Below are 21,436 nucleotides of genomic sequence, written 5' to 3' on the forward strand. Positions count from 1 at the left end.
AGCATTTATTTATTTCGGCTTGAACCTACAAACATTGTTTATGTCCTACAAACATACATTCAACAATGGTAGAAGATTTTATAGAAGTTGACTAAAAATGACAACACTGCTCCCTACAATTATAAGCTTCATCAGAGGTAGCTTTGCTCTTCTATGCTTCACTGGATTTGTTGTGTAGTCATATTTCTTTTTTTGACCATTATCATGCCTAGTAAGTTGTTGTATTATGCCTAGTAAGTTGTTGTATGATGCCTACTAATATATTATTTATGTGTTTTTACAGTTTACAAATCTCAAGTACTCCATAGTTGAAATTGATGAAGTGCGGTTCGAGTGGGCTGAATGCATGCTAGATTACATTTGAAGTGCGGTTCTACCTTGATGTGTTGTTAAAAGAATGTTCTACCTTGATGTTGATATCTATTAGCTAGCTTTTGATGTAAAAAGAATGTTTGAGTATTTTATGGATACTGTTGTAAGAAGATTATTTATATAATTTGTGAATATTTGTGTATTTTATGGATATTGTTGAATGAAGAATATTTGTATAATTTGTGAATATTTGTGTATTTTTTTTATTATTGTCGGTTTTTCATTGTTTCGGAAATTAAATTTGTGCTGTTAAAAAATATACATATTACATCGGTTTTCCACCATTGCAAAACTGGTGTTGTTAAATAATATTACATCGGTCATTTACCGCTGCCAAAACTGGTGTTATTAACATACAATATTACATCGGTTTTACACCGTTGATGAAACGGTGTCATTAAGTGATACTACACCGGTTAATAACCGATTCGAAAACCGGTGTCGTTAAGTGATACTACACCGGATTTAACCCGATGTCTAAAATGGCAGACTTTTAACATCGGCTTCATAGACATCGGTCGAAAATGAAATAGACACCGGTGGAAAACCGATGTCTATGAGGATTTTTGTTGTAGTGTAGCTATTTTCTGAGCGAACAGAATGCTTCTGTTCGCTGCCAGTCGACTGCTAAAACATGTAGTCGACTGGTGCAGTCGACTGCTAAAACATGCAGTCGACTGCTAAAAGTTGCAACCAACTGGACTGCACCTTGTTACACACTCACACTCATCCTCTCCAGAGTCGCCCTTGAAGTCCTCTTCTTTGGCCTTCGTCCCTCAGATGCACTCGAGCCATCGGCTCCTCTCCGTGCCATCCTTCACGTTGCCGTGAAGTCCACTTCCCTCGGCTCCACTCCGTTGCTCCTCGTCCGGCGATCCCTCGGATGCCTTCCACACCATCCTTCACCGACTCAAGGATCCGAGCCCTAGGATGAGCTTCCCAATCTTAATTGCACCAAGCTCCTTATGTGTGTTTCACCAAGTCCTACAAGACTCAAACATGTATATCAAACACATATGAAAGCCTAACTTAAACTCTTTGACACACACATCAAAACCTTGATCGTACCGATCAAACCTAGGTCGATTGCATCAATAATAGTTTCATTCTATAATCAACGACACACCATATAATAATACCATTTCCCAACTTATCGGGCCTATTGATTTATCGAACTAAATCGCACTCTTTGATAAATTAAAGAAATGAATATTGAGTATATGTGCTTGTTATTATATCATGATTAAGAGCATTCACTTCCATAATAACAAAGGTCTTATTCTTTTATGTAGTCAGTATAAAAAGAACTTATCTTAAATGATCTTACTCAATACACTCAGAGTGTACTAGTGTCATTTTATAGTTAAGATAAACTAACACCAAATTACACTACGACTATTCCAATGGTTTGTTCCTTTCCATCTTAGTCGTGAGCTACTATTTATAATTTATAAGGAATTGATATCATGATCTTCTGTATGTGACACCAAACACCATGTTATCTACAATATAAATTAATTGAAAAACTACACTTAGCATATAAATGTAGACATATGACCAATGTGATTCTTTATTTCAAAATAAATGTTTACAAAAAGCTAGGCTTTTAGTATACACTCTAACACTCCATGCGTCGATTCCCCTTTCCGACACCGACAGTACCTAGCGATCGGCTAGCAATGAGATCGAAAGAGGGGGTGACGATGTTCGACGAATCGAGGTGGCAATGGTGACACGAGGAAGAAGGGCGGCTGGGAATCGACATGACTTCCTGCTCGTGATCGGAGAGAAGCCAATGGAGCATGGGAATCTGATGATCGGGCATGGTGACGTAGACGGTGGTCAGCGTAGAGAATGGGTGGCATGATCAAGATCGAGGAGAAAGCACTAAGGAGAGGTTCGGGTGAGATTTAAGTGAGGAGGAGAAGCTTTTATATCTATCATAGTTACATTTAATCAATTAAATCCTAGGTTAATTAAATCCTAGGTTAATTCCTCAATCAACTCTCAATAAGTGGTTATGCCAAACAAGCTTTTTCTAGCCTACTATATTCATTGCATTAAAATATCTCATACGAACATCATTTAAATCCAAAAAAAAATCTAAAAAATCTAAAAAAAATCCAATAAGATTATTTTTCCAATAATACTTATTTTTTAATTTGTAAATAATGATTTATGTATGATATCTATTATAAACGTGCACCTCATATTGGTGACATGTATGCACACACCTCATTCTTCTGACACGACAATCAATGCACAATTTTACATACACCCATCACTTCTCCTTCTCATATAACGTCCTGGGAATTAGTTCACCTTTTTATTACCATGATCCAATAGTTCTTCCTAAAAAGGGGATTTGAAAAGTTCCCTTAAAAACTCTTAAAAATCCTAATACCTTCATCCTTAGTGTGAATAAACCCTTTGCTTCTATGAACTCCGGGGAACTCGTTTCTCCTTCACTTACTCTTCTTTGACCTTACTTCTTGCTTTCTACCATAGATGCTCTTAGCGCATGTTACACACTACTCACATCGAACTTTGATGAGGTGCACATTGAAGACTTTCATTTCACCTATGGGGATCTTGCTCATATGCACAAAATCATACCAACCGAACAGGAGCACCTTCATCTTCCGCCCAAAGGTTACGTAACCATCTTTAAGGAGAAAATCTTGGAAAGACTATATTTTCCTATTCCACTTTTCTTTGCTGAGGTGAGTTAGTATTTCCACATTCCCCTCTATTAGCTAGTCCCCAATTCCATCTACCTCTTGTGTGGAGATGTTGTTGTTTATCATTTGTTCCGGGTCTCTTTGTCCGATTGCTTGTTCCACTACTTTTTCTACCCTTAACAAGTAACCAAGGGTATATTTTGCTTTTGTGCTTGCCCCAAGACTGCCTTATTCAATAAAATCCCTCCTCAAGGCGAGTGGAGATATAAATATTTCTTTATCAGACTCCCCACTCTCCTATCTTGGCCTACAATCTAGAAACAGCGTCTTCCTCCTACCCCAACCTTGGGCAATCTCATCACAGACTTGTCATTGTACAAAGCCATAGAGAAATTGAGCGGCTTGAAGTTTGGCATTTCTAGGCTGCTTCAGGAGGGGTTATTATACATCTTTGGGTTGAGTCCTATCAAAATTGGACTAGATTCCTACTTTGGTAAGAGATATTTCTCTTCTTTCTTTATTTTTATGAATAAAAACTCCTTTACCTCATGGAATTTAAGCTTATTTTTAAAGTGGAACCATATCCAAAACTTCTCTTTTCAAGAGTGCCAGGATAAGGGAGAACACGCTAAACCAACTAGGCCAAGCACTTCTGAAGAAGCATGAGGCTGAGTAGGCATCTTCATCTTTTGGCCTCCCCCTATTAACAGTGGCTTCCTCTGAGTCTATGGACTCAGATACACCACTCGCCTTTAGGTGTAAAAAGTGTCAATTAAGCACTCTTGTTTTGTCAAAATGACTCATGGATGAGTAGGTGATTGCTGATACGCCCCGGGCTCCTTCCACTCAAGGAAAAGACTAAATCATAACAAAGCCTCCTCCGCCTAGGATCATTATTTCAAGGTTGGCCGGTCCCCCTTCCATGCCTCCTATATCCACACAAGAAACTAGGTCGGTCAAGATAATACAGAACCCTTCATCATCCATTCATTTTGTACCACTAATAGGCAGGGCTTCGAGCATCCCTTTTTCCAGACCAAGTTCTCCCCTCAACTTGAATTTCCAATTTCACCTTACCTATAGTTTGACATCCCAATAGGGGATGATTATCACTTAACCCTTTTATGAGATGGTGAAGCTGACAGGCTCTTTAGCTAAAGCTTGGATAAATACAAGAAAGAGGCCAAACGATTCCTCAACTTTTGAGGGGGTAGATAAATATGCTCAGAATGCAACTCAGTAAGCACTCAATTTCAATTTCTTTTATTAAATATAACCCCTTATCGTTGTTCTTTTCAGCTTTATGTAGTTGATCTAAATTTAAGACACCTAGTGGTGGATTTGTAGTAGGATAATAAAATCCCACGAGAGCATGTAGAGGAACTAGAAGCTTTTACATCCAATCCAAGCACGGAGGTGGATAATTTATAGAAAGAGGTAAGCTATCAGTCTAGGCTACTATTAAACATGGAGAAAACTATGAGGGATTCCCAGCAACTGGTGGAGTCTCAATAGATAGCAAAAAGAAAACTAGAAATCCTATTATAGACCAACGAAACGAAGCTCCTAGCAGAATGCACAATAAGAGATAGGGCGGTTTTTGGCCTAGCACAAAAATCTACTCTGCTAGGTGAACTAAAGTTTATTCGAGATTTGGATTCCATTGAGGAAGCTAAAGAACTATTGTCCAAAGATGTGATGATCCTAGAGCAGTAGTGAAACTTGGACATACAGGAAGCTTGGTTGGAATCAACGCAGGCTGAACTAGAGTCCATTATGTCCGAGTTGGTTTCTTATAAGGCTTAGAGAAGATGAGCATTTTGATATTAGGTGAAAATCCTATCTTGAATTTTAAGAGTTTGGCCTAATTTTTGCTGATTGCATCACTAGGACGCTCACCCTCGAAGAAAAAGGGGTGATTGAACAACTAAGTGGGGGTGGTTATGTATCTAAAGAACCACCCCCATGATTCATAGATTGCTAGCAACTTCTGAAAGGTCTCCCGAAGGACCTCCTAAGTAGATTTGATTGAGAGTATGACATAATTTTATTTATACCTTGTAATTACTAAAGGGAATAGGACTTAAATGCTAAATATGCATTGATTATTATTAAATCATACCTGTCATCTTGTATATATTCACACTTTCATGAATACCTCCTTTTTAAGATGAAATCAGAATGAACACTTCATCATAAGTGATTATCATAATTAAACTAAACTAAATAATAAGCTAAGCGAGATAATGATGTCGAGCAGAATAATCAAGTCGAAAGGAATAATGAAACCCTTATGCAAGATGAAACCTGAATGAACACTTCCTCATAAGTAATTATCATAATTAAACCTAGCTAAATAATACGTTGGATGAGAAAATGATGTTGAGTGGAATAATCAGACCAGAAGGAATAATGAGACTCTTGTGCAAGAAAATCCAAATGAACATTTCCTCATATGTAATTATCATAATTAAACCAAGCTGAATCATAAGCTGGGCAGGATAATGACATCGAGCGGAATAACCAAGGCAAAAGGAATAATGAGACCCTTGTGCAAGATGAAACTTGAATGAACACTTCATCATAAGTAATTATCATAATTAAACTGAGCTGAATAATGCACTGGGCGGGATAATGATGTAGAGCAGAATAATCAAGTCGAAAGGAATAATGAGACTCTTGTGACTCGAGTGACATAATAAAGCAATGAGCAACTTGTCATAGTGGTCTAAATAATATACATGCTAGAGCAAGCACGTTTATAACACGATTGAAAGATCAGGAGTTTGGAATTTGGCACGAGTGCACGCTCGCTTATAATCCACCTCAAGACTTAGGAGTTTGGAATTTGGCACAAGAATATGCTCACTTATAATCTTCCAGAGGCTCGGGAGTCTAGAATTTGGCACGAGAGCACACTCTCTTATAACCTGTCCAGAGGCTCAGAAGTCTAGAATTTAGCGTGAGAATACACTCGCTTATAGGCTCGAGAGTCTAGGACTTGGCATGAGAGTATGTTTGTTTATAACCCACTTAGAGGCTCAGGAGTATGGAATTTGGCATGAGAGCACACTCGCTTATAACCCGCTTGAAGGCTTAGGAGTCTAGAACTTGATGCGAGAGCAAACTCGCTTATAACACGCTCGGAGGCTTGGAAGTCTAGAACTTGGTGTAAGAGCACACTTGCTTATAACCCATCCAGAGGTTTAGAAGTCTGGAACTTAGCACAAGAGCATGCTCGCTTATAATCCACCTAGAGTCTCGAGAGTCTTGAACTTGACGCGAGAGCACGCTCGCTTATAAACTGCCAGAGGTTCAAGAGTCTGGAACTTGGCACAATAGCACTCTTAGTTATAACCCACCCAGAAGCTCAAGAGTCAGGGACTTGGCACAAGAACACGCTCGCTTATAACCCGCTCGGAGGCTCGGGTGTTTGGAATTTGGTACAAGAGCACGCTCCCTTATAACCTACCCGGAGGCTTAGGAGTCTGGAACTTAGCGCAAGAGTATGCTCACTTATAACCCATTTGGAGGCTTGGGAGTCTAGAACTTAACACGAGGGTATGCTCGCTTATAATCCATTCGGAAGCTCAAGAGTTTGGAACTTGGCGCGAGAGCACGCTTGATTATAATCCGCTCAGAGGGTTGGGGTCTGGAACGTGGCGCGAGAGCATGCTCGCTTATAAATTGCCTGGAGGCTCAGGAGTCTAAAATTTAGCGCGAGAGTATACTCACTTATAACCCCCCCCCTCGCGCGCGAGCGCGCGCGCGGACTTAGGAGTTTGGAAATGGATGCAAGCGCACTCTCTTTTATAACCTACCCAGAAGCTCGAGAGTCTAGAACTTGGAGCGAGAGTACGCTCGCTTATAACTTGCCTAGAAGCTTGAGAGTCTGGAACTTGGCGCGGGAGCATGCTCACTTATAATCCACTTAAAGGCTTGGGAGTCTGGGACATGGAGCTTTTGAGACAGTTGCTTTTATTTTCATTAAGTGTAAATATTCAATATATTAAATCAATGTATTACAAGTGTACTCTCAAACCCTGTAGGGCTATAGATTATTAGCACTCCAGAGCTACTCTAAATTTTTTCAATCCGCATCTTGGACGTAATAGGAGAATGAGGTGACCTTTTGCACATGTTATATGGTCTGCCCCACTTTGGCTCCATCTTGTTGGCATCCACAATTGGCTTTATCTGCTTCTAGACCAAGTCGCCCACCTAAAAAAATCTTGGAATAGCCCTTCTTTTATAATTTTGCTCATTCTTTTATAGTATGTTATTAGTCGGGTTGCTGCCTTGCCTCTAATTTCTTCTATCAGATAGAGCTCCATAAGGCACCAGCCGGTGTTATCTTCATTGTATAGTTGCCTTCGATCGGAATCTACACCAACTTTGACCAAGAAAATTTCTTTCCCACCATAAATAAGATGAAAAGTGGTTATACCTATTGTTTCTCTTAGAGTTATGCAATATGCCCATAGTACACTGGATAATTCCTCGACCCAACTTCCTCCAACATGATCCAGCTAGTTTTAAGTCCCTTGATGATTTCTCTGTTAGTAACCTCCACCGGGCTATTACTCTGTAGATAAATCATAGATGTAAAGGCCTATAAGATACCATAGCTTAAGCACCATTCTTTAATTTTTTTAGCCCTGGAATTATCTTTCATTATTTGAGACAAGCTTGTATGGAATTCCAAACTGGAAAACAATGTGTTGCAAAAGGAATTTGATGGCCATCTACTTGATTATTTTAGCTAGTAGCTTAATTTCCACCCACTTAGAAAATAATCCACCACTACTAGTAAGAACTTTCTTTGAGCGAGTGCCATAGGAAAAGGTCCTACAATGTCCATGCCCCACTGATTGAATAGGAAGAAAACAATTGAGGTCTTTAATAACTCCGTAGGGTGGTGTGGGATATTATGGTGCTTTTGACATGACAAGCAAGTGGTTACAAATCGGACAACATCAGACAATAAAGTTAGCTAAAATACCCAGCCAATAATATCTTCTGAGCGAGTGATCGGCTACCTATACGGATTGTTGGAATATATACTAAAAGCCTAGCTTTTTATATAAACATTTACTTAGAAATAAAAATCATATTGGTCAAATATCTACATTTATAAGTTAAGTGCAGTTGTTTGATTAATTTATATTGTAGATAACATGGTGTGTGGTGTCACACACAGAAGATCATGTTATCAATTCCTTATAAATTATAAACAGTAGCTCATGACTGAGATGGAAAGGAACAAACCATTGGAATAGTCGTAGTATAATTAGGTATTAGTTTATCTTAACTAATAAATTACACTAGTACACTCTGAGTGTATTGAGCAGGACCATTTAAGGTAAGTTCTTTTAATATTGACTTAATAAAAGAACAAGACCTTAGTTATTATGGAAGTGTGTACTCTTAATCCTAATATAATAACAAGCACATATATTTAGTATTTATTTCTTTAACTTATCAAAGGGTGAGATTTAGCTCGATAAATCAATATGTCCGATAAGTTGGGAAATGATATTACTTATAGTGTGTGTTGTTGATTTAGTAGGAAACTGTGTCCTAGTAATCTAGGTTGATAATGTCCCCAAGAGGAGCTCATAAGGATTGTCATGTTAAACCCTGCAGGTGGACTTAGTCTGACACGACAATAAGGTTGAGTGGTACTACTCTTGGACTAAGATATTATTGGTTAGTCCTAGGAAAACCGTACCGGTTCCACTGTACAAAATTTTTGTACAAGTGTCGAACCTTTCCTAAAATAACCTATTGTGTTCTTTAGAAGTTAAATTAGGAATCACAAACGGAACTTAACATCATTGATTCCAAATTTAACTTATCTGTTCTTAATGGTTTAGATTTGGATCGCAAGCAGAACTTAACACTATTGATCCAAATCTACCTACGTTATTAATGTTGGTGCAACCTTAGGTCAAGGTTGACCTGGGTGACCCGACTCGAGTTGACCTAACTCGAGGTATATTTTGATGTTTGACAAGAATAGAGAAGTTATATTTTGATGTTTGACAAGAATAGGAGCTTGGCACGGGAAAAGTCCAAGTATGGAGACTTAGCACGGAAAAGTCCAAGCAGGGAGCTTGGCACGGGAAAAGTCCAAGTATGGAGACTTGGCACGGAAAAGTCCAAGCAGGGAGCTTAGCACGGGAAAAGTCCAAGGATGGAGACTTGGCACGGAAAAGTCCAAGCAGGGAGCTTGGCACGGGAAAAGTCCAAGTATGGAGACTTGGCACGGAAAAGTCCAAGCAAGGAGCTTGGCACGGGAAAAGTCCAAGCAGGGAGCTTGGCACGGGAAAAGTCCAAGCAGGGAGCTTGGCACGGGGAAAAGTCCAAGTATGGAAGCTTGGTATGGGAGGTCAGAGAGGGCTCGGAAGCTTGTTCTCTGGACTGGATGGAGTCGGAGAGGGCTCGGTAGCTCGTTCTCCGGACTAGGTCAGAGAGGGCTCGGTAGCTCATTCTCTAGATCAGGGAGGCTTTAGGTTTAAGGCTGGGAAATTGGATCGGTCTGCTGACCGATCCAGTGATACACTGGGTCACCTGATCGATCTGGTGACCGATCAGTAACCAAACAGATTGGGAGAAGGAATGGCCTGATCGGTCCACAGACCGATCAGGCCTCGGCAACCAACTCTCTGTGAGAGTTGGGATCGGTCTGGGGACCGATCAGCGTAGGGCCTGATTGGTCCCCTAACTGATCAGATCCATCCTGGACCGATCAGGGTGGAGCCTGATCGGTCCAGGTCTAGCCGTTGAGACACAACGACTAGATTTCTTCTTTCTTCTTCTTCGCAGGTTCATATAAATCAAGGGCCTCTACAGTAGAGAGGTTGTTCTAGCTGTTGCTCCTTCTTGTTCCTTGCGATCGGAGCTTTGCTGAGCTCTCCATTACTGAAGCTTCGTGTGAGCTTCCCTCGGCTGGACTCCAACTGATCAGTTGCTGCTGTTGTTGGCGTGAAGTGGTTGCTTCATCACTAGTCGACGAGAAGGCAAGCAAACTAGTGTTTTTACATTCATATTGTTCTTGGCTTCTTGCTGTATTTCTTGTACACTGATCTTACTGTTGCAAGAGAGATTGTGGCGAGGTTTCTCCACCCAAAAGGAGTTTTTATTAACCGGTTCTCCGGGGTCTCATCCACCGACGGATTGATAGGATTCGTCCACCTTACGGACACGCCGAGGAGTAGGAGTATCATCTCCGAACCTCGTTATATCGTCGCGTTTGAGGTTTGATCTTCTCCATTTTCATTTCTACTTTTTATTTCCGCTGCGCTAACTCAAATTGTAGGAAGAAACGTGAATTTGGGATCGGCTATTCACACCCCCCCTCTCTAGCCGCATCCGAAGGTCCTAACAAGTAATTCCATTAAATATTAATTTCTAAAATTAGCTTCCAGGATTGCATGGCGAGACACATGGCCTTCTTGGATATGGGAGCAACCACCACCGCCTAGACAAAGCCTTTTAAGAAAAGCTAATATTTAATTTTCTTAAATAATTCTAGGTTAACCAAAAAGAACAATCAAATCATAAATTTGAAAAATAAAACAAAAGAAACACAAATTCGAAATAAATCCGAAAAACTCTAGAATCATATGCCTCTTGTGTTTGGTATTTCCAAAAATAACTTTAGAAAGAAAACTAGTATGATGCAGAAAATAATTACTAGTTATACCTTTCTTTGTAAGCAAATAACCTCTTGATCTTCTACCGTATTCCTCTTCTAATCTCGGGCGTTGTGTGGGCAACGATCTTCCGAGACGAGAACCACCAAGCTCCTTCTTCTCCAAGCTAGATTCGGCCACCAAGAATTATCCATGAGAAATAAAGGTCCGGCCACCACCACCATGCTCCAAGGGATGCTAGAAGCAAAGCCTCCTTTTCCTCCTTCTTCTCCAAGCAAGATCCGACCACCTTCCAAGCTTCAAAGGTTGAAGAGATTCGGCCACCAAGGAGAAGAAAGAAAAAGGAGAAGAGAAGAACTTGAAGGGCCGACCACACCAAGAAAAAGAGGGAGAGAAAAATAGAATAGAGTTCGCGCTCATTGAAGGCACCTCTACCCCCTCTTTTATAATCCTTGGCCTTGGCAAATAAGGAAATTTAAATAAAAACTTCCTTAATTCCTTTGTCATGAAAAAGAAAAATTAATTAATTAAAAATTAATTTTCTTTTTCCAAATAATTTGGTCGTCCCCTTTCCCCCCAAAACAAGGAAAGTTTTTAATTAAAACAAGAATTAAAACTTCCTAATTTGTTTCCGAAAATTTATAAAATTTCTCCAATAATTTATATCCCTTCATGATTGGTTAGTAAAAAGGAAATTTTATAAATTAAAATCTTTCTTTTAAACATGTGGATAATTTCCAAAAAAGAAAGTTATCTCTAAAAATTAAAATCTCTTTTCAATTTACAAATAAGGAAAGATATTAAATCTTCTCTTAATCTTTTGTAGAAACTTATAAAAAGAATTATTTAATTTTTAAACTCTCTTTTTTTAAATCATGAACATGGTTACAAAAAAGGAAAGTTTTCTTAAAAATTAAAATCCTCCTTTCAATCTACAAATAAGAAAATATTTTAAATCTTTTCTTAATCTTTTGTAGAAAGCTATAAAAGAAAAGATTTAAATTTTAAACCCTCTTTTAAAACCATGTTATCCACATAAGAAAAAATTTTAAATAAAAATGAATTTCCTTTTAATATGGCCGGCCAATCAAGCTTGGGCTCCAAGCCATGGCCGACGAATTAACTTGGCTCAATTCTTGGGTCTTGGCCGGCCCTAGCTTGGGTTCCAAGCTAGCTTGGCCGGCCACCAAAGAGTGGGTAAGAAGGTGGGTATATCGTGGGTATAAATCTCTATATACAAGAGGCTACGATAGGGACCGAGAGGAGGAATTGGTTTTGGTCTCCATATGAAATTAAGCATCCTATGTTCGCCCCGAACACAACTTAATTTCATCAATAATAATTCATTCCACTAAAGAATTATTATTGAACTACTACACCAATCCCAAATTATATTTTGGGCTCCTTCTTATTATGAGTGTGTTAGTCTCCCTGTGTTTAAGATGTCGAATGTCCATTAATTAAATGAGTTACTGACAACTCACTTAATTAATATCTTAGTCCAAGAGTAGTACCACTCAACCTTATCGTCATGTCGGACTAAGTCCACCTGCAGGGTTTAACATGACAAACCTTATGAGATCCTCTTGGGGACATTATCAATCTAGATCACTAGGACACAGTTTTTTTCTATAATCAACAATACACACTATAAGTGATATCATTTCCCAACTTATCGGGCTTATTGATTTATCGAACTAAATCTCACCCATTGATAAATTAAAGAAATAAATATCAAATATATGTGCTTATTATTATATTAGGATTAAGAGCGCACACTTCCATAATAAGTGAGGTCTTTGTTACTTTATAAAGTCAGTATAAAAGAAATGACCTCTAATGGTCCTACTCAATACACTCTAAGTGTACTAGTGTAATTATATAGTTAAGATAAACTAATACCTAATTACACTACGACCTTCCAATGGTTTGTTCCTTTCCATCTTGGTCATGAGCTACTGTTTATAATTTATAAGATACTGATAACATGATCCTCTGTGTGTGACATCACACACAATGTTATCTACAATATAAATTAATTGAACAACTACATTTATCATAAATGTAGACATTTGACCAATGTGATTCTTATTTCTAGATAAATGTTTATACCAAAAGCTAGGCTTTTAGTATACACTCTAACAATCTCCCACTTATACTAAAAGACTATGTTGCCATATCTGCTGCCATACATCTGATTCCCAACCCTTCAACATGCCCATCAAAAGCTCTTGCCATAAGGGCCTTAGTGAAAGGATATTCCATGTTATCACTTGATGCAATCTAAGCGACAACAACTTCTCCTTGTTATGCAATTTCTCGTATTGGGTGGTACTTGTGCTCTATTGTGTTTACTTGCCTTATGGACTTATGGTTTCTTCGAGTTTGCTACTGCACTAATAAATTGTAATAATTTTTGAGCAAACCAGAAAACAAGTCTAAGTTCATCATGAAGTATCTGAGCCATACAGCTTCTATGGCTACCTCAGAGGCTGCCATATACTCAGCTTCTATGGTGGAGTCCAAAAAAGCACCTATGCTTATCACTCTTCCATAGTTATGACTTCACCTCTTAAAGTAAACACAAAACCCCGAGGTCGACTTACTATTGTCCCTATCCGATTGGATGTCAAAATCCATGCAACCCACAAGGAACAAATTATCTACCTTGTAAGCTAGCATATAATCTCTAGTGTCTCTAAGGTACTTCAATATATGCTTTACCGCAGACCAATGTCCTTGCCCAGGGTTACTTTGATTATCTGCTAACCATGGCCACTGCAAAACTGATATCTATTCTCGTACACAGCATTGCATACATTAGACTTCCTACTGCCGAAGCATAATGAACTGCCTTCATGTCCTTTATTTCCTTTGATGTCTTCTGAGACATCTCTTTAGATAAAGCTACTCCATGCCTAAAAGGTAAGAAACATTTCTTGGAGTTCTGTATGCTAAAACGAGCAAGGATTATGTCTATATATGAAGCTTGAGATAGACACAACATCCTTTTCTTGAGATCCATAGATCCCAAGAATATGTGCACATTCTCTTGAGTCCTTAATATCGAATTTGTTTGGACAACCATACCCTTACTTCCGACAACACTTTGATATTGTTTCCAAATATCAAAAATGTTATCTACATATAGTACAAGAATACCACCACGTTTCCATCACACTTCTTATATACACAAGACTCATCCGATTTTCAAATAAATCCATAGGTCCGGATGTTCCAAGACCTTACTTCAGTCCATAGACTGATTGAGCTTGCACACAAGATGCTTCTTTGTCCTTTGTAATGAACCCTACTGGTTGCTTCATATGGATGTTTTCTTCAAGACTTCCATTAAGGAAAGCTTGTCTTGACATCCATTTGCCAAATCTCATAATCTATATGAGCGGCAATGGATAAGAGTATCCGGATAGAATTAAGCATGGCTACCAGTAAAAGGTTTCCCTTTTTCAACAAGCCTTGCCTTGAAAGTATACACCTTCCTGTCTATCCTTCCTATTCTATTGTAGACCTAATGGCTTTTACACCATTTGGTGATTTTTCAAGCTCCCAGACTTTATTAGAATACATATATTCTAATTCTTTATTCATTTCTCTTTGCAAAGATGCTGCATCTTTATCTTGGAGCGCTTCGTCATATGTCCAGGGATCAGGTTTATGTCCACCAGGGATCAAGTCCAAACACTCTCCCAAAGCATGAATCTTTTAGGTTGTCTAACAACCCTCCCACTACGACGAGACACTTTCTGTAATTGTGTATCATTTGTGATACGTGTTGCAGTTTCTTGTGATATCTCATCTTATACAGTTGGTACTAGATTAGACATATCCTTTATTATTTTCTTAAGAACAAATTTACTTATGGGCTTATGGTTCATAGTATTGTCCTTTTCTAAAATCGGGCATTGGTGCCAACAATGACCTTCCGATTTTAAGGACTATAAACATCTTTTCATTTTTGTAGGATAACTCACAAACAAGTGAACTCATGTTCAACTTATTGTTGGAACCCCAAGGTGTTTTGATGTGATCAAACAAGCTAAGTTAGGTCCTGCGTTTGTTTAACCCTTGTGTCTAAGTGTGCAGGAGCTTAGGAACACAGGAAGTCGAGCGGAAGACGCGGCTAGCGAGAAGGACGGTACGGGAGAGAGCCGACGGGCTCAGTGCGTCCGAGGGACGAGGTGACCGCGGAAGAGTACACCGGTGGATGAGAAGAATGTGCGCGGCGTTCGAGGGACGAGAAACCGGGAAGGAAGGCTGCTCGAGGAGAAGGCCGGAACATGGGTTCGGGTGAGCCCTATTCCGAATGGCCGAGATCACCCAAGCTAGTGGAGCCGGAACAGAAGACCCGGACCGAGACGAGCTGAACCAAAGCGGAGCGACCGGACGGAAAAAGTCAACCAGAGTTGACTTTTGGGGTCCGGGGCGCCCGGAACCCTCCGGGGCGCCCGGACCCCTCCGGGGCGCCCGGAATGAGGTTTTTGACCAGATCGAGTCAAACTCGATCTGAACGTTGGGGGATAAAGTTTTATCCCCCCAGGGAGCCCGGAACCCCTTCGGGGCGCCCCGACCAGTGCTATAAATATTGCACTGGTTTGCACAGATCAGAACAACTACTTGTAATCCAGTGCTTTCATTTGTGTTATTTCTTTCTGTGCTTTCAATGCTGTAAGAGGCTACTCCGCCCAGAGGAGAATCAATTAGTGCGCCTTCTTTGCCTTGGATTAGCAATCCTCTGATTGCAAACCAAGTAATTCCTCTGTGTCTACTTTCTGTCTTAATTAGTCTCTGTCGTTTTAATTACAAGTTCTTTTAAGTTAGTTGAATATCCGAGAAGGGTTTTTGGTTTCAATTTTATAGGGCAATTCACCCCTCCCCTCTTGCCGGCATCCAAAGGGTCCTACAAGTGGTATCAGAGCAAGGCGCTTCAGGAGGACTAACTGCCGATCGAAGCAACAAGATGGCCGGACCAAGCATCGTCCCACCAAAATTCGAGGGGAACTTCGCAGACTGGAAGCGACGTATGGAGGTATTCCTAAAAACAGATTTTGAAATTCGGTTTATTATGAAATATGGTTTTGTAGCTCCAATAGATAAAGATGGAAAAGAAAAAGAAGAGAGCGATTGGACAAAGAAGGAGCAGAATGAGTCGGTAGCAAACAGCCGTGCGGAACATCACCTGCTGAGCGTGTTACCGCCTCAAGAGGTCAACTGCATCGGAAACTATGTATCTGCTAAAGAACTTTGGGAGAAGTTCTTGGAACTCCACGAAGGAACGTCTGAAGCAAAGCTCGCTAGAAGGAACATCCTCCGCAGCAAACTGATGAACATCCGTCTGGAGAAAGGTGAGAAAGTAGCCGGTCTACATGCAAAGGTAAAAGAACTAGTTACTGGTCTCGAAAACCTTGGTGAAACGGTAACAAACTGGGACACTATACGCTACGCGCTCAACGCGTTTCCAAGAACTCCAGTGTGGATATCAATCGTCGATGCTTACTACATTTCAAAAGACCTGGAGGTAAGTACTCTAGAAGAGTTATTTTCTACCCTTGAATTACACGAAGCTAGATGTGCAGAGATATCAAAGGACACAACCCAGACTATGGCGCTGAACGCAACCAATAAGGATGAACCCGAGTCAGACTCCGAAGACGATCAAGAAGCGTACATGGTAAGAAACTTTAAAAAGTTTTTTAGATCTAATAAATTTAAAATGCAGAATAAAAAGAATCAAGGTAGAAGAAAGGTATGGTGCTACCAGTGTCAGAAGGAGGGACACCTAAGGGAAGACTGCCCAGAACTCAAGAAGGTCAAAATGAAGACACCCAAGAAACACAACCTAAAAGCAACTTGGGATGACACTTCTTCATCTGAATCAGAAGCTCAAGAATATGCGGGGATTGCACTGATGGCAAGCCACGAAGGACAAAGCACATCAGAACCCAGCATCGATGAAGGGGGAGCGACTTCAGATGGAAGTAGCGAAGCAGGGGGAGATTCAGGCTTCAAGTCTTATATGGTAAGTGAGGTATGCCTCTTACCCCCTGATGAACTTTACTTTGGTATCAAAGCTATGACTAAATCCATGTATAAATTAGAAAATAAAAATGCCAAATTAGAAAATGAAATTTTAGAAACAAAGAGAATTTTGGCAAAATCACGTCTTATAGAGGATTTTGAAAAATTGAAAATTGAAAATGAAAAACTAAAAGAAGAAATAGAAAGATTGAAAAAATCAAATGGTTCAAATATTTCTACTTTTAGAAATTATGGAGGTTTAAATTGGTATTATAGATTTCATCAAAATCAAATTAGAAATATATCAAAAATCTATATACCTAGGAAATACTTGGTTAATCCTGTAGGTAGGAACCTCTATTGGGTTCCAAAAACCTATTTAATTTAAAATTATAAATTAGACTTAGCATTTTCAGCAAGGAAATTAAACAACTAATTTTTTTATGAGGCTTTGTCTAAGGAAGTGGTTGTTGCTCCAATAACCAAGAAGGCCTAGTGCCTCGCCACGACCTGGAAGCCAAGTATCGAAATGAAAAGTTTAATTGACTAACTGAAAAAGCATTAATTTAAATTACTTGATGCTTTAAAAGAGTTATTCAATTTGTGTTAGAAAATATTATACTTTCTTAAATTTTATTTATTATCTTAGAAATTTTTATGAAAATTGACTTAGAAATTTTTTTAAGTTATCTTAGAATTTTTTATGATAATATTGCCTTATAATATTTTAAAAAATTGACTTAGAATTGTTTCTTATGAATATTAACTTAGAATTTTTTCAATTAATTAGAAAATTGTTTTTGGGGATGCTGAGATAAGTTTCAAACTTAAAATTTTTTTTTACACTTATGACTGTTTTATTTGAAAAATATTTTACTTAAATGTTTTTTTCGAAAGAAAAATTTTGAAGAGTGTCTTTAAATTGAATTTTACTTAGACATTAGTAAATATTTTACACTTAAAGCTTTTGTTTGAATTTACCTTAGACTTATTTATAACCCCAATTTTTATGTGATCAAAGGGGGAGAAGTATGTTAAGTCTAGGGGGAGGTACTATAATTTTTCAATTGAAAAATATTTGGCCTTATTGAAATATAAATCATTTTTATTGCATATGGTTACCCTAACTTAACTTGGGTTGCTCACATCAAAAAGGGGGAGATTGTTGGAACCCCAAGGTGTTTTGATGTGATCAAACAAGCTAAGTTAGGTCCTGCGTTTGTTTAACCCTTGTGTCTAAGTGTGCAGGAGCTTAGGAACACAGGAAGTCGAGCGGAAGACGCGACTAGCGAGAAGGACGGCACGGGAGAGAGCCGACGGGCTCGGTGCGTCCGAGGGACGAGGTGACCGCGGAAGAGTACACCGGTGGACTAGAAGAACGTGCGCGGCGTTCGAGGGACGAGAAATCGGGAAGGAAGGCTGCTCGAGGAGAAGGCCGGAACATGGGTTCGGGTGAGCCCTATTCCGGATGGCCGAGATCACCCAAGCTAGTGGAGCCGGAACAGAAGACCCGGACCGAGACGAGCTGAACCGAAGCGGAGCGACCGAACGGAAAAAGTCAACCAGAGTTGACTTTTGGGGTCCGGGGCGCCCGGAACCCTCCGAGGCGCCCGAAACGAGGTTTTGGACCAGATCGAGTCAAACTCGATCTGAACGTTGGGGGATAAAATTTTATCCCCCCAGGGCGCCCGGAACCCCTTCGGGGCGCCCCGACCAGTGCTATAAATATAGCACTGGTTTGCACAGATCAGAACAACTACTTGTAATCCAGTGCTTTCATTTGTGTTATTTCTTTCTGTGCTTTCAACGCTGTAAGAGGCTACTCCGCCCAGAGGAGAATCAATTAGTGCGCCTTCTTTGCCTTGGATTAGCAATCCTCTGATTGTAAACCAAGTAATTCCTCTGTGTCTACTTTCTGTCTTAATTAGTCTCTGTCGTTTTAATTACAAGTTCTTTTAAGTTAGTTGAATATCCGAGAAGGGTTTTTGGTTTCAATTTTATAGGGCAATTCACCCCTCCCCTCTTGCCGGCCTCCAAAGGGTCCTACACTTATCAGTGTCTCTCATGTGCTAGACCACCTAAATCCGAATATGCTTCAGACTAGGCTTACGCCCATTCTGCAATTCTATGGGAGTAGAGAGTTCTAACTTAGAAGGTACTATGTTCACTTCCGTTTCCAGTGTATATCCTTAAAACAAATTTGGTAATTTTCTGAATAACCTATCATCTATCTAATTATTCCATAAGAGCCTTATATCTTCTTTCTACTACATCATTCTATTGGGGAGTACCAAGTGTAGTTAGTTGGGATTGAGTTCCGACATCTGATAAGTGACTTCTAAACTCTCCTAAGAGGTGCTCGCCACTACGATCTAACCGTAGTGTCTTGGTACTTTTACCTTGATGTTACTCCACATCAGCCTAGTACTCTTTGAACTAATCAAAGCACTTAGACTTGCGGTGCGTCAAGTAAATGTATTCTTATCTCGAATAGTCGTTGATCCTGTCTGAAAAGCTAGGCAAGACGGAGATCCGGAAGAAGAAACCCACTGTTGATGGGGAAGAAAGCCTGGAGAACCGCAATCCTAGAAACCCAAAGCGGATCGGGGAAAATAGGGTTACCGAATGCCTTCCTTGTGCGAAGATCCAATGACGAGGGAGAAATCCAATCGAAGAGAAACCAGATCCGGAGCTTCCGAGACTTCCTGCGCACAAGAAACCATCCAACACTATCGTCAGTGACCTAAGACCGGGGTGGGAATCCCTGGCTAGGCCCTCCAATGCTCAAGTCAGTGATCTCTCTCGGTGTGGAAAAAGGAAGGAGGAGAAGATGAACAGTAGTTGAAAAATTAGGGTTCTAGATGTGCGTGATGATGTGAACTTACCTTGCCAACGGAGTGGATTCCCCCTTTTATACCACTTCATATAACCTCCGTAGTCATGAAGTGGACCCCGGTTTGTTAGAGTTTGTTATGAGATGACGTAAGTCGTGTACTTGTGGTGAATGACTTTTTACGGAATCTTTCTTGTACCCTAGATGTACTTTCTTTGTCGTTTAGCACCTGCAAAACAATCTAAAAACACCTTTCCCGCCAAAAAATATATAATTCCTGTCATATAGTTACATATTACAGATAGCTTCATTAATTATTGTTTCACCCCTCCTGCTGCAGATAACTCATTGTACCAATATTCCTTATATCGATCGAAGTTAGTCATGATTAGGTTTAGTTGATGAGGCAACCTTCTATGTTACTGATCCTAACTAGCCCTAGGCCATATTTTATCAAGTATCTTTCCCAGGTATTGGTCAATCGGCCGGTCTCGGCTTTCCTCCTGGGAAGTATATTTCGATCGATGCGAACCTACCCCCTTTGGAGCTATAGCCCGGTCGATATTGGCCTACCTCCTTTGAGATATATGCCAACTGATGTGGATCTTCCTCTTGGGAATTATATTTCGATCAATACAAACCTACCCTCTTTGGAGGTATATCCCGGCCGATATTGGCCTACCTCCTTTGAGGTATATGCCAATGGATGTGAATCTTCCTCCTGGGAAGTATATTTCGGTCGATACAAATCTACCTTCTCTGGAGGTATATCCCGGCTGATATTGGCCTACCTCCTTTGAGGTATATGCCAATTGATGTGAATCTTCCTCCTGGGAAGTATATTTCGATCGATACAAACCTACCCTCTTTGGGGGTATATCCCAGCCGATATTGGCCTACCTCCTTTGAGGTATATGCCAGTTGATGCGAATCTTCCTCCTGGGAAGTATAATTCGGTCGATACAAACCTACCTTCTCTGGAGGTATATCCCGGCCGATATTGGCCTACCTCCTTTGAGGTATATGCCAACTGATGTGAATCTTCCTCCTGGGAAGTATATTCCGGTCGATACAAACCTACCCTCTCTGGGGGTATATCCCGGCCGATATTGGCCTACTTCCTTTAAGGTATATGCCAATTGATGTGAATCTTCCTTCTGGGAAGTATATTTCGGTCGATACAAACCTACCCTCTCTGGAGGTATATCCGGGCCAATATTGGCCTACGTTCTTTGAGGTATATGCCAATTGATGTGAATCTCCCTCCTAGGAATTATATTTCGGTCGATACAAACCTACCCTCTCTAGAGGTATATCCCGGCCGATATTGGCCTACCTTCTTTGAGGTATATGCCAATTGATGTGAATCTCCCTCCTAGGAAGTATATTTCGGTCGATACAAACCTACCCTCTCTAGAGGTATATCCCGGCCGATATTAACCTATCTTCCTCGTTTGCTCCTTTTCCTTCCTTTCCTTGTCGGGGACCCCTGAAACCTAACACATATCACTAGCCTTCCCTTCAAGTCTTGTCGAAGGAGGTGTAGATGACTGACTAGACACAAGTCTGGTTTTGTCTTTTCCTACCCGTGACTCTGCCCTAGATATTGAAATGACCTCACAGATTTTGTGTACAACTGTCTAATCGAAACCAAGTATAGTGATCCCGTGAGCCTCAGTATAGTGATTCCTTGAGTCTTTTGATCCTTTAAATAGGGGTACAACCTTTTCTTCATTCACCACCCATCTCAGTTCTTTTCCTTACTTGCTAACTTTCATTGCTAAGGTTATGGTCTTGGGTCCTCCTCTTTGGAGGCCACTTTTGTCGAACAAGGTGAGATCTATATATGAGTTTAT

Source organism: Zingiber officinale, chromosome 6A (assembly GCF_018446385.1).
Source record: "Zingiber officinale cultivar Zhangliang chromosome 6A, Zo_v1.1, whole genome shotgun sequence".
NCBI classification, from domain to species: domain Eukaryota; kingdom Viridiplantae; phylum Streptophyta; class Magnoliopsida; order Zingiberales; family Zingiberaceae; genus Zingiber; species Zingiber officinale.